The 12023-nt window shown below is 47.7% G+C and overlaps 1 protein-coding gene across 1 annotated transcript in view; it reads right to left on the bottom strand.

The window, feature by feature from the left end:
• Positions 1-6829, bottom strand: part of LOC8051883 (polypeptide N-acetylgalactosaminyltransferase 5) — a 182547-nt gene extending 175718 nt beyond the window's left edge. The window contains exon 1 of the mRNA XM_040206047.3: positions 6790-6829. The gene's annotated coding sequence lies outside the window, so the exon portion shown is untranslated. The remainder of the gene's footprint in view (positions 1-6789) is intronic.
• Positions 6830-12023: the final 5194 nt, after the last annotated feature.

Consider the following 12023-nt stretch of genomic DNA (forward strand, 5'->3'; position numbering starts at 1 on the left):
TTCTTACACGAAAACGCTTTCGCCAAATCTAAAATTCGGACCCCCTTTTATCGAATTTTTTGTCACTTTCTGATTGTGTTCACAGCTGCTGTGAACTTTCGTGGAAGGAAGGAAATATAAATAAACGGATAAACTCGGACCGCAGCATTGTCCCTTCGTATTCGAGTAACGTTAGCAGCAGAGCCCACCCCCCCCCCCCCCCCCCACACACACACACATATACACACACTTGCTCGCTCCCACCGATTCCCGCCTTCAGCACATACTAAGCGCAGCGAAGAAACAAAAGAAGACCAGAGACGAAGACGCAGTGAGCGGATGCTGTATGGAAAAAGGCCTCCGATTCCAGATACACACAGAAACTTGAAAACTTCCCTATACAGAAACAAAGTTCAGATAAAGAGCAACCTATATATAGGAAATGCAATCAAAAGACAAACAAATATGAAAAAAAAGAAACGTAAGGAGGAGCGACGGTAGAAAAAGAAATCCCTCAAAAATAATCGATACCGCGGACCCAAGGATGAAGCGCAGAGCTATCGCAAGAAGGTGACCTTTCGCGTATACGTAAGTATTCAGACCGCCTTCGAGGACAAAACTAAAACAAAACGGAAGAAGTCAAATACATACGACGGCTGAGCGGCTCACAAAATGAAACAAAAAAAAATCATCAAATAAGAATATAAAAAAAACTCTTCGCACTTGAGGGTACACGGCACGTCTTTTGCGCCGTGTAAAGTACTCACTCCGGGGAGGGGGAGGTGACGGCGGCAAACATCAGACAAGGCAAGAAGATATCACGTAGTGCCCATGTTAATGGCAGCCTCTTCCGAGACAACGCGGGTAAGGCGATTACCGAGTTGGCGGGCGCGCAATGTTCACGACGTGATCACTATGTGTGCCGGTACTTCTTGTACCGAATATATACCTCCCTGGAGCAACGCGGTCTTTTAGGCACGGGTCGGCTGTAGAAGTCCGTCCGGCGTGCGCTTCGGGGCATGCAGTGTGCAGCTGCTGTAGCTTCCAAACCAACATCGTCGTAGTCACCGATAGAATGAGAGAGGCAGGCAGGTCATTCAGCTGCCCCGTCTCCCCAGTGCGAGAGCTCCTATACCTTCGATAATGCTTCGGCGTTATCGCTCCGAGCACGCAGTCAAATACAAGGAGGAAGGGAACGACCGCGTTCTGGAGACGGGAAGCTTAGAAGAGACGCGCTGCCGTTCTCACCCTGTCAGTGACTATAAGAGTGTAGGCGTCTGGGGTCAAACGGCAGACGTGTTACATTACCACGAACAGTCAAATATCTCATTGATATATCGTAGATCGTTTCGATACCCACGATAATAGGGAGTTTTAGGGAACCGTTTTCGCACATACGATACGGTACGATGGGTTCTCCGGTACGCACCGCGCATGCGCTACCGCAGAAGACTCGCGCATGCGCAGCTCGTACCTGACGGCCCATCGTATACATTATCGGATGTACAACAACGGTTCCCTAAAACTCCCTAATGATAGCCGATAACGATCGGCAGGGATGTCGGAGGAAGTGTTCGAAAGATGGGGGGAAAGGGGGGGGGGGGGGGGGGGCGTGATTACCCCCCTCCTTTCTCACGCCCCCCTACCCCCTTCTCTTTTGTTTTTACGCCACTACATATCGGACAGCGCTATCGGATGCATCGGAATGATCTCCCTAATGCCGTATCCGCCTTAACGGGACGCTGAAATAAATATTGAATACCCAAATAAGAACTAGGTAAGATATAAGTTATAACCAATTGTACGTATAAACGGATTAATATATTTTTTTTTCGTTCTAAATGTCCCATTTCGGCGAGGGCTTCAAAAGCAGCCACGGAAGAGCGCAAAGCTTCTTGGGATATCAGCCGCATTCGTGACGTAATGGGCAACTCTGTACGGGCCAAGGCGTGGTTATCGGCTCTGCCACTCCGCGGCGTCAATTTCAATTTTCAATTTCAATTAAATTTTTATTTCAAATCAAGTCCTACAAAATAAAGAGCTGGCCAACAAAGGAAGCATACTGCTTGTATTTGGGACCATGCGACCAAATGAAACCAAAACGTTACATCTCCGCCGTCGAAGTACCCGAGGAGTGAACGACACCACCGACCACACATACCGCTCCGCCCGGCCCTAGCTCTGTAGTTCCCGAAAACCTCACAAATGTGGGTGTGGCCAATGCCTTACCCATCCTATCCGTGTGCAGCTCATACAGTGCTCGAATCATCTCGTTTAGCAAGAAAAAAAGAAAGCGAAGGTTGGCTACGCCCTGCATTTTCTGGGTGCTCCCAGAATTCGCGGTATCTGACCATGGCCAATTCCGATTACAGGGTAGTACCCTCGAAGAAAAATAAAATATAAATATAAAATACGTGTTTTCGTCGACGCGAATCACTCGAAAAGAATAAACAAGCTACAATCACACTCAAAGGCGTTTCTCGTTGGTTCTGGAAAAAAAAAAAAAAAAAAAAAAAAAACATAATCGAAAATCAAAACGCAGCCCGAAATAGTACAAACAAAATGGATAAAAGAAAATCCAAGTTCGCGATGATGGAATGCAGACGGTCCGCCCGCCCGGACGATTCACTGTCACTCACAGGTGGCACACCAGTGACCGGCGAAAGGCCAATATTTGCAGCTTCGCGTTAACTGACACTCTCACCGTCAACTAGGCTGAACAATGCACTGGAATGGTGATATGACGCCAGCTGTGAGTGACGTGAACTCACCGTGCTTCTTTAACTGCTTTCTTCTTTTCGGTTAGGGCTCCGAATAAAATTGACCGGAATATGTTTTTTTCGGCACAAATCAAATAGCGTAAATGGGAGAAGGACAGGCAAGTAATACCGGACAGGCGCTATACTTCGTTCCACGATAACTTGGCGAACTGTCGAGGCTTTCTTCCTCAAAGAAAAATAAGCCGATAGGACTACTTTCTGTCACGGACGGCGCTGTCGCTGTAGCATTTACAAAGCCTCCGTCGCCTCGACCGTAGAGTGTTCTCACGTGCCTCGCTCCGACGCTCTCATTAGATCGCGGATAGCTTCAACACTGCGCAGGGAGCGGTATGTCGTCGTGGGCTTCCCTAGCACTGCGGAAGCTACGGATGACGTAGCACTATTCGAACCGCTATTTCGCACACCCCTAGCCTAAAAAAAAAAAAAACACACATCGCGGAAGGGAAGAGGCAGGTGTGGCAGACACGTAACCGATGTGCGTGATATTTCCTTGTTGCTTGCAATGTCGCGAGACTCGAGGCTCGTCAGAGCCGTTGCCTACGTGTACAAAAAGAAATGAAGAGGTAAGGAGAAAACAAAATGCAAGAACAGCACCTGTGCGGGTAACACAGGTGCAGCGGCATCGGTTCACATGAGCTCAGCCGCATGCATCATGCGGAAGACGATTATTTATTTTTTTTACTTCGCTGCCCATGCAGATCACGATCGATTTGACGGGTAATAACTTCAATCGGAATCGACGTTGCATGGATCAGAAGGGCTCCGATACGGATCAGCGAACACACAAGTCGGCTTTCTTACCGAAATGCGTCACGACTAAAGGAGTGATCGATTGATTCATCGATTTCCTCGAGGATATGAGCGTACGAGATATTAAACAAAAACTCGAGTCCCATACAGCGAGTCTTCAATATTTTCCCGGCTACATTTAGCGGGGAATCAGAGCGTCACGCGACGCTGTTACGTCACAGTGTCAGTTGGCGTCTCCTCGCGTACTATGTTTCATTACAACTTCCCCGCAAGATTTAGGCGGGCTGTATCCCGGTTACACACGTGAGCTGAGACTACGGTGGCAGCTACGCTCTCGCCGCGAACCAATCAGCCGTCTCCCTTTCATCACGTGACCCAGCCCTCCAAGCGAGGATGTGGGCGAGAGCATGACCACGTGACGAAGGATCGACGGTACGACTGATCCAAGTTCGCTCGTAGCTCGTAGGGGCGAACGGAGTATGGATTGACACGGTAGCTAATTTGAGCGGCGATTCGCCGCGAAGTTTAGCTAAGTAATGGTAACCTCACATGACGTAACGTGATGTAACGTGACAGTTTGACATCGGTGTCCCGGTACGTTGTGATTCCCCGCCAAGTGTAGCGGGAAGCGTCACCAATAGCGGCAGTTGTCGTAAAAGTGTAGTCAACCCTGCCAGCATTCACCGTTTCTATAGTCAGACAGGAAAGTTTATGCGAACATTTTTACATATTCGTCCTTTTAGGGGGGGGGGGGGGGGGGAGAAAAAGAAGTCTCTTATAGAGTCACGCAGCCCATTTCTTTATAAAAGTTCTTGGCAAAGCAGGTGGTACGAAACATTAAAAAACAAAAAGGAAGATGGAGCTCTGAATGAACTGCTTTCGTACTTCGCCCGACTCGCGTCGTTTACGTCGTTTACGAATCGCCTTCTTGACGCACATTTTATGGCGGGTTATCGGAATTCTTGGAGGCAACTCTCAAACTTCTCGGCCACATCATTTCCATGGGACAAACGAGAAAAAAATATATATATATATATACATATATATATATTCTAGAATGATATGGGGGCAAGCAACCGAGGCATCTTTTTCTCGTTTTTGCTTTAAGAATCGGTGCCTCTGAAGCCATGCACACAAAAAAACAGAGCACAGAAAAATTGCAAGAGAGCGACAGATGATGAAACCAAACGGAAGGCGTTTCCCTAAGTTTCGTTTGAACTGAGTCACTGCTAGCGCAGCTAATTGTGTCACTTAAAAAATACTATCATACTATAATAATACAATATATGTCCGTCACACCCGCAAATATGCTACAAAATAAGATTAAAAAAAAATGAAAGCCGCTTACAACTCCCTGTAACGCCGAATTGGAGCGCAGCTCTTGAGGAGGAGGAGGGAAGGGCACTGGGGGGGGGGGTTAAACTAACCAGAGGGGGGTCACGTGACCCCCAATGCCGATGATGTCATCACTGACGTCACTGATGACGTCATCAGTGACGATGACGATGCGGGTACCGATGACGTCATTAGTGACGTCACTGATGACTTCACCAGTGATGATGACGATGCGATTGTCGGTGACGTCATCAGTGACGTCGCTGATGACGTCATCAGTGATGATGACGATGCCGATGCCGGTGACGACATCAGTGACGTCACTGATGACGTCATCAGTGATGATGACGATGACGATGCGGATGTCGGTAACGTCATCAGTGATGATGACGATGACGATGCGGATGCCGGTGACGTCATCAGTGATGATGACGATGTGGATGCCGGTGACGTCATCAGTGATGATGACGATGACGATGTGGATGCTGGTGACGTCATCAGTGATGATGACGATGTGGATGCCGGTGACGTCATCAGTGATGATGACGATGACGATGTGGATGCCGATGACGTCATCAGTGATGATGACGATGACAATATGGATGCCGGTGACGTCATCAGTGATGATGACGATGTGGATGCCGGTGACGTCATCAGTGATGATGACGATGACGATGTGGATGCCGGTGACGTCATCAGTGATGATGACGATGACGATGTGGATGCCGGTGACGTCATCAGTGATGATGACGATGACTATGCGGATTCCGGTGACGTCATCAGTGATGATGACGATGACGATGTGGATACCGGTGACGTCATCAGTGATGATGACGATGTGGATGCCGATGACGACATCAGTGATGATGACGATGCCGATGTGGATGCCGATGACGTCATCAGTGATGATGACGATGACGATGTGGATGCCGGTGACGTCATCAGTGACGATGACGTCATCGGGGGGTCACGCGACATCGGCGGGGGTCACGTGACCTCGGGGGGTCACGTGACCTCGAGGAGGGGGTCACGTGATTTCAGGGGAGTCACGTGACTTCGGGGGGTCACGTGACCCCGGTGGGGGGCTCGCGCGGTGCATTATGGGACATTTCCCATGATGCACCGCGCGGTTACGCCGACGGCGACGCCGACGCCGACGGCGACGCCGCTCAAGCCGGAAACGGGCCCCTAAGAGCTGCGCTCTAAAAAAAAGACGTTTCAGCGCATTTACGGCGCGAGACACAAATGAGCGATTCCGAGACAGCTTCTATCTTAGAGGTCGACGTTTCAAAATAGCATGTTTCGGAATAGCTCTTAACTAAAACTCAGTCTGGCGGCGTAAAGAGCCGTTAAACCCACACATAAACATGGCTGGCCTACACAGGCACCTAAAGAATGTCCTTCGAGAGCTCAGTACCCTTTGAAGCCCTCGATAAAAGTCCCGCATCGCATTTCTTGGTTAACCGCTTCACTCGAGAAACAAACAACAAATATATTATCAGTGACGTGGCGACATTTATGTTCCTTCGAGGGGCCACGCGGGACACCACGCCTCGTGCATTGACGCACTAATAGCAGCATTCGCGACCTATAGGGGGCGCGCTGACACCTATTAAAACGTACGACTGGCCTAGAACAACAGTATACGAAGTTCGGCCTGTGACTCGTAATTCTAATTTTGTTAAATACGAGCGATACTATCATCTTACCTCGAATTTTGTGGCGGGAAAGAGCAATGTACAAGCGTCCCTTATAGTGAGGTCGGTGATTCAAGAACTAGGAAGCGCGATTCTCAAACCGCAGTGCGCCCCCCCCCCCCCCCCCCCGCTGAAAGTTGCGAGTACTCGTATAAAAGCAAACACATCGAGCGGTTTTTACCTCGGGCAGTCCATAATTTCTTAGCTTTTCTTTTAGACGCGTACAGATCGAAAACACGGCTACTCACCCAAGTCTCCTACCCGGCCTCCGCCTGTTCCAAGAACCTGCTGGAGACAAAAGAAAACGATTCTTAAAAAAACAGGCGTCGTCGGAAAAAAAAAAAAAAAAAAAGAAAGTATGAATGGCATCGAGCGTGAGCCGCGCCGGCGTACAGGTGATAGCCGCGCTTAGACGGGACGTCGTGTCCATGGGAGTGCGCAGCTGCACACGTTTTGGTTTTAACTTCGGTGTCGGCTCCTTTTACACTTCTGCGAGAGTGTATGCGCACGTGTTCGCGGGGTATACCGATGCGGCAAGCACGTGCTGCAGAACGGCGTTGCGCTTCTTGTGATCGTGAAATCAATAAGCTGACAGGACGATGGAAACTATACGTCCTCGATTGCGGTGGCTATTAGCGGCGAGAAGTTTTGGTGGCGCCCTCCTATGGTTCCCCCTTGTGACGTCATTACCTTGCGAACAACAAGTTCGATGGTGTTTGTAAATAGCATGGTGGAAGCCTGAAATCATTGCGCTCTCAAAGCAACACTGCCAACATCGTCGAAATTAAAGTTCTTTCATTCCTCTTATTTCCGTCGATGGTATACCCTTTCCGACGTCATAGTCAGCTTTTGGACCAATCGTGGAAGGCCGACCACAGCGACGCTTTCGGTCGCGCACGTCGTCAATAGGGAGTATACACTGGACGCCATATTTGTGGGTGCTCTTTAAAGCGCATGCTCAGAGCGAGCTCACATTAATAGGCTGCTAAGACCGGCAATCTTGATGGTGTGGAATGCACGCCGAAAAAGAACTGTGGAAGCTCGCCGTCAGCACGCGCTCAGCAGTCGCGCAGACAGCTATGGCCGCCAGTGAATACTCCCTAGTCCTTTTTCGGCGTGCATTCCACACCCTCAAGATTGCTGGTCTTAGCAGCCTATTAATGTGACCTCGCTCTGAGCATGCGCTTTAAAGAGCATCCACATATATGGCGTCCAGTGAATACCTCCTATATATCAGTTCGTCGAGGGACAATGCATCGACGGGTCGTATCAACGCCCGATCGTTTCACCGAGAGGCTCCAGCGTTCGTTTCATCGACCCAGCTTGCCAAGTTTCGTCTCTGCGCTCTTTTCGCAACAAGCCTTTTTTTTTTTTTTTGCATTTTGTTAGGTTATTAGGCGGGAGCGGGGGCGCAGGCCGGGAGGGGGGAGGGGGGGGGGGACGTGTTTTTCACGAAGCGTGTTTCGATGAACCATTACACTCCCGCTCTATTGGACCAAGCAGCCGTCAGTGCTGCGCCACGTGATCACGCTCTCCGAGCATAGGCACGCGCGGAGAGCGTGGTCATACGATAAAAAGCGGGTGTCGTTCAGCGTACAAGTAAGTTCCATCGCCTTCTTAGCTTGGCGCTGAACGGAATATACGGGGTGTTGCCTCGAGACGCGTGTCAAATCGTTTATGCAAAAAGCACGTATCGCACTAAAACAAACGCGTACTTTTTTTTTTTTTTTTTTTTTTTTCGTATTGGTCTTTGCCAAAGGGTCCATTTGACAAATACAATAACGTTCTGTATAACTAATGTATTCATTACTGTCGAGTAAATAACGTTTTAATAGGTAAATTTACAGTTCTGGATTCAATTAGAAACTTGCTGGGGATAATCGAGAATCACTAAATTAACCTATTTTAAAAATAGAGAAGGCATGTCCAACAATTTACGGCGTTGCGAATCGCCGTAAATTGTTCGCTCAATTCGGACACGTTTCTAGGTTGAGGTTTTCTACCGGAGCGCACCTTTACTGCGCCAGCGGTCCTGCACCTCGTGGCCAAAGAGCGCAGCGCACCTGCGCCACCCATGCTTCGCTCCGACAAGGGTGGCGAAGCGGTAGCTGCAATCTAACCCGGCCTTCCAAAATTTGCGAAACAAGGATTGTTCGGAAGAACCGAAAAAAAAAAAAAAAAAAAAAAAAAAAAAAAAAAAAAAAAGCTAATTTACGTTTCGTCTGAACTTTATGGAGAACCAAACGCAAAGCGACGAGACCGCGGCAAACGTCAGGAGACCCACTACGGAGCGCGTATACACACTATAGAGACAACGGAAGGAAAGTCCCCACCTGTCGGGGAACAATGCGTAAACTTGGAAGAACAATAGCCGTAGTAATTGAACGTTAACGTCGAGAAGACACAAACAAAGAGTTTCGCGCGGGTCGTGAACGACCCAGCATGCTGGCATGTCAACACATCCACGGTTCATCGCCTACTACCTGCACTTCTCTTCATCCGCTGCGTTCTCGCCGAGCTCGGCTTTGTGTACCTTCGGCTTTGTGCGCAACGGGCTGTTTGCACTACCTGAAACAGTGTCCTTGTTTTCGATGCAGACATGCTGTGTCGAAAGACCGATTATTCAGCCCTAACAAACGAGCCGAGTTCTTTCATTTCTGTGGAGCAAGTTGGGTAGGTCAATTAGATTGTTTCTTTCACAGTACAAATTGACATTCCCGTCGGAAACGCTGTAGTTAATTGGCCTATTAATACTATTGATGTTGCTGTCCTCGTCGTCGCCACAGCGATCATACCGTACCAAGAAGAAAGAAAAAAGTTGACCAACCACTTTCCATTGACTACCTGCGTTGACAATATGCGGGTGGATCGTTAGTTCAACGGGATGACCGCTAGGTATCTCCTCTAATAGTTAAAAACAATTCCGCGTATATATCTTAGCTAAAAATTAAAAGGGTTCTGCCTAAACTCGCTCATCAACCCCCTAAAAATGTTGACGAGATCAGAGGGTATGCAGAAAGTTAAGCGGCCGATATCGTGAAGGTCAAGTGCACAGTGAAATTAACTGTCCTGGGGGCAACCTACCGTAGAATACCATGGGGTGCCTCACCCCCGAAAAATAGCCCACCCCTATTTTTTGGCTTGGTTACCCATATGTTCTTAAACACCGAAAGATAGCCCACCCCTAGTAATAGTAGTGTTGGGATCAATGATGGGCGTAAATGCGGCTAAATATAGCTTTGGCGGGATATAAGCAAACGTTGCTGAATAGGAAGTACTGTCATTTTTGCTTCGTAACCCCTCGCCAACTTAACAAGCTTGGAAGAATTTTTTTTTCTTTTCTTGATTGTACACCAAAAGTTCGCCCACTCCATATTTTCACCAGATTTGCTCTTGATGTTAGGTGGGCTGTATCGGAATTTTACGGTAAGTAAACACGAAAAGGTCTAGACACAGCTAATAACTATTCCAACAGTCCTCAATGTGTACAAAACTAACCTACTGCCGCAATTTAAAAAAAGAAAGAAAGGCCAAAAGAACTACAGGGAAGCCAAAGGCGGCTTATGTTGTAGCCATACATGGGTAAATTATTTTCAAAATGCAGTTTAATTACAGTTAAATTACTCTGCTTCAAAGTAGTTGAACTATAATTACAGTAACTAGTACGAGAAAAGTAATTCATTATAATAGAAATTACTCCTTAAAAGTACTTTACAATTACCTGTTTCTGAGAGCGACCCGACTTGGCAATATAAATTTAAACCGGTGATTTAGAATGCAACGCATTTGTTCATTCCTTGCCACAATGTTTGAGGAGGCTTAAGTATCGTTGTATAACTATGAAGTATTGTACTTCCCTTTCGTTAATTTTCGTTAAATTAATGATTGAACTTGACAGTTTGGGTGAGCGTGTCACCGAGCGCTTGGCTGCTTGTGCGAGCGCTGAGGCTTTCAGAGAGGTTCCGTCGGCGCCGCGAAGTCTCGCAAAAGTAATTGTAATTGTGCCTGAAATGTTGCAATTACTGACGCTGTAAAGTAATTACATTACAATTCCTTTTAGCCGAAAGTAATTAAACTACAGTAATTCACTTATTGCAATTGAATTACTACCCAAGTATGGTTGTAACGAGGTTTATTAATTCACCATTCTGAGACGCCCGTAGTGCCTACGCAAAAGCGGTCTAGGTTGCGATTCCAAACGACGTCTGCGGCGCCATCTGTTTTCTCTCATTTTTTTTCTTTCTTTCTCAAAGTAGTCTATTGTGTGTCATACAAAGGCACGCGCGGATCGATGTCGACAGGAAACCGATCGTAGCATGCGAGCGTCACATAGACGATCGGCGTGCAAGCAACGGCCACCAAACGCGAAGTTGATCAAAGAAAGCACCAAAAACAGAAACCCATCGATAATCAATGGCCATTCCTGGAAGGACCGAACAACCACGGAAGGTTTTCCCCATTCATCTGGCGAAATGAAGCGACGTTCGAAGCAAAGAACCGCAAACTTGGCATCATTCCACTCCCACCCCTTTTTCCCCCTCCCGCAACCGAAAACAACGAAACACGCCGACCAGGCACGAAAACGAAAGAGCGAGAGTTTAATAGATGACGTCCGACTTTCAATGGAAATGGTTTTCGGCGTGTTCGGTGGCTCGGGACGTTTTGTGTCCCTGCGGAGCAACAAACCCATTTCGCGACTATACTCTATCAACGGCAACACCCAAGTTTCAGTAGAGTCGGAATGGCGCATAACGGGGTAAACCGATATACCCCGCCCACGTATACTTTTTTCACGCGGTTTAGACGCAAACCAAAACGCAGGAACACACTAGAGGATAGAGAGAGTAAGAGAGAAAGAAAGACAGCTCCAAGCGTCGAAAGAACCCTTCCAATCGGTTACACCGGCGAGCGGACATTTCACCACAGTCGGCAAAGCAAAAGAAAAGTGCGCGCAAAAACCCGATCCCGCCCATCCACAAACGCAAACAAGGCAAAAAAAAACAAAAAAACATTAGGACGACGCGCAATAAATTTGCCGTAGGTGCCGCGAAGAAACTTCTACGTCCCGAACTGATAAAAGTCCGTGTTCGATGTTATCGAATGTGTGACGCATCCACCTCGTATACCGCGGATGACGCTTGCTGGCACGTCTTCGTTGTGCTCCATAATTCCTCTCACTGTTTGTCTCGTCACATATGTACATGTATTATTTTTGTTTATGTCTCGAAAGATCATGAACAAAAATAATACAATGTACAGAGCGCCACACTGTTAGCGCGAACAAGCAATCGCCGGTTTTTCCAGTTTTTCTCTTTAAAAACCAAGGAATGTCATCCAAGTTACTATTGCTACGGAAAGAGCTCATTTAGTTCTATAATGTAAGCAATGAAATTTCGTGCTCGCTAATACTATTTTGAAGTAAAATGCGAAAATGCGCCGGTGTCGTGTTCGCGCTAACAGTGTCGCGATGTGTACATGCACG

This window comes from Ixodes scapularis, unplaced genomic scaffold (genome assembly GCF_016920785.2).
Source record: "Ixodes scapularis isolate PalLabHiFi unplaced genomic scaffold, ASM1692078v2 PGA_scaffold5__190_contigs__length_132052651, whole genome shotgun sequence".
In the NCBI taxonomy this organism is placed as follows: domain Eukaryota; kingdom Metazoa; phylum Arthropoda; class Arachnida; order Ixodida; family Ixodidae; genus Ixodes; species Ixodes scapularis.